We start from the raw sequence: 3,229 nt of genomic DNA, 5'->3' as shown, positions 1-3,229 counted from the left end.
AGATGCTGCTGAAAGTAATCCCTATACTGGGGTGATACCCCTGCATCTACTACATCCTCCAGGTAATCCCATTTCAGGTAATGTAAATCTGTCAACTCCTGCATAGCCAAAGCATACGACAACTATGGAGGCCATCTTTGCCTCTCCTCATCAGCATAGTGTGCGTAGGCTGTATACTCCTGCAAGATCCCCTAAGGTCGGCCATACTGCCTCATCACTCGTGAAATGATGAATCACTCCACAACAGTTTGTGATCTCCTGATCAGTGGGCGTGTCACAAAAAGGTCCCTGCGAACCCTCCACCAGTCATCCCATAGCTCCAATCCTCTGTATGGTCTCCAGACAACTACTATAAGGTCATTGATCTATCGTCGCCAAAAATCTATCTTTCCCAGATGGGGCTATGTGATATATCCGGCATACTTGTAAATGATCGGCTGCCTGAGCTCTCTACTATCATCTACAATTGACTGACAAATGGGAAGGTTCTCCCAAGCCCACACCTATAAAATGTATACACCCGTGGCCATGCTCCGCCTATCTCTATAAACAATCTCATGCATCTCCCGATACATGTGGGCCAATAAACAAGAACCCCAACCAAGTCTCTGAGGGGTCTCTATCAGCCTCTCTAGCATCCGGCCCCATCCGCTCTGGGAACCCCGCTGCCCTCTGTCCGGCATCAAGAAGCAACCAATGAACCCTGCTAGAACACATGCTAGGGGATACTCCTCACTGTACCTACTCATAAGTATGTCCCAACTCATGGAACGAGTCAAAATATCTGGGTCCCTGAATACGTTCCTAACTGCCTATAGTCTAGGTAACAACGCGGTATCATAATCCACCTTATCCCTAGCAAAAGGGATATGAAGGATCCTGTACACATCCTCAGGAGTGATAGTCAACTCCCCAACTGGCAAATGAAATATATTCTACTCCGAATGAAAATGCTCAACCAATGCCGTGAGCATTCCGTGGTTCACACGGATATCAGGTAATCGCAATAGATGAGTCAAGCTGCATAAATCAACATGAGCCTGCTCAACCTTAGATAAATGATGAACGAATACCATTGTAGGTGGATATACACATCTGAAGAGCATAGGAGGTGATCAAACCTGCAAAAAACCAACAATGATCATCAGAAAACATTCCAAATGAGCCTACAAGAGAAGTTAAACATCACGCAAATCCAAATAAGTCAAATACAAAACCAAAATTTCATGTTTACACTTTCAAAAATGATCACTGTCTTTTGAACGACAAAACACAGTCAAGCAGCATCTCGTACGAGTGAAGAATGGCTTTCGTATGAGAAAACAACCCTGAATGATAAACTTTTACACATCGCATGACAAAATGGTCTTTTAACAGACCTGTTGTACGACACGAGGGTGGACCCTGTACGACAAAACTAGTAGGCTCAAATAAATTTTTTTTTTTACCAGTTTCTCATACGAGACAAGATCCTGTCTCGCACGATAAACCAAGACACTCGACCCAAAACCCGTGAAAAACTTTAAAAAAGCATAAAAAAATTCAAAGTTGGAAACATAAAGAGGCTTAAGATCAATCACTTACCATTGGCTCATAGTTTTGGGATCGATTATGTCTTCTCTAGCGCTCAAATCGATGCTGACGAGTAGGGACCACCATTTTCTTTGCAAAAGGCTTTTTGAATTTTCAAACTTGGAGGGTTAAAATGATTTGAAAATGACACTTTCGTCCCATATATAGCCTTAAACCTAATTTTTCAACTTGCTCCGATGGTTATGAAAATTGTACCCTTAGCTAATTTGCCTGCTCTGATTCCATTTTTGGGATCGAAATCAAAATTTGAGATCCTTTTGCTAGTCAATTTCACAATTTTGACCACTTAGCACTCTTTTCATCAAATGCTCATTCTTTCTTCAAATTGCGCTCAATTTCAATGCTGAATCTTAATTCAGTTTCATTCTACACATCAACATTTTGATCAACTTTGCGCTCAATTTTTCATCAATCAACACCTACATTTAAAAAAAAATTCCTCAGAATCAATTTGTGCTAAAAAAACTTAATTTCGCCACCAAATTGCCTATAATCAAGTACCCTCATTATCTTTCGATTTCGCTCCCGAGGGGGCATATTTGTGACCTTATGACTTCACATCTCACAGTCGAGAAATTTTTTCAAATATTCATCAAAAGTTGAGCAAAATATTTTCAACTAAAGAAAATCAATTCTTATTGCTAAGGGGCATCTCAGCTTCATCGCTTCACATCAAGTTGAGATCTCTCGTTCATTTGAATCGAATCAATTGCTAAGGGGCATATCAATTTCATCGCTTCAAATCAAGCTGATATTTTTCTTTCATTTGAATTAATCTCTTAACGTTAATCAGTTTCATCGCTTCAAATCAAGCTGATTATTCATTTAAAACTCAATCAAAAGTTTCAAGAGTATCTTTGATCACACTAAATTTAAGTAGGTGTTCAGTATTCGTTTCTTGATCAAGCTGAATGGTTCATTCTTCGCTCATAATATCTTGATCAATCAAGTTTAAGATCGATTTTTATCATCACTCACTGTATCTAAGATCAATCAAGTTCTAGATCAGTAAGATCCGCTTCTTGATCAATCAAGTTCAAGTTCGATATCTTTATTTTCTATCGTTCCTCAGTTCAATCAAGTTCAGGATCCGTATCACTTTAATCAGACTTCATTCAGCTTTGTCACTTCGAATCAAGCTAAACACCTTGCTTTTCATCTAGTTCGTGATCAATCAAGTTCAGAACTGGCATCTCCTATACATCACACATTCTTTGAACCAACGCGCTGCTCGCACATTAATTCAAAGAGGGGCAAATGCAATACCCTAAATTTGGTCATCTAAACCATGGGCCCCTAATCTCGACAACATCACCAAGGTCCTAACCAAAGGCAATTAAATCAATCTTGAGCACATTATTAATTCTTTAATCATCAAATATCACATGGCAAATCAACTACTCAATATTAATTAAATATTTATTTAATTAATCAAATCATTTCCAATAATATCATTTTGATCAATTATCCCATTTTAATTTATTAAATATCCTTGCATATTTAATTAATTAATAAATTTGCCATTCAATCATGCAAAAAAGATTAATTTATTACAAACGATGAATTAATTTATTACAAAGAGTTGAATTGAAAATAAAACAAAAAAGAATTGAATTGAGAGAGAAATCAAACTTGA

This window comes from Cryptomeria japonica, chromosome 11, assembly GCF_030272615.1.
Source record: "Cryptomeria japonica chromosome 11, Sugi_1.0, whole genome shotgun sequence".
Lineage (NCBI taxonomy): Eukaryota > Viridiplantae > Streptophyta > Pinopsida > Cupressales > Cupressaceae > Cryptomeria > Cryptomeria japonica.
This window is presented reverse-complemented; position numbering follows the sequence as displayed.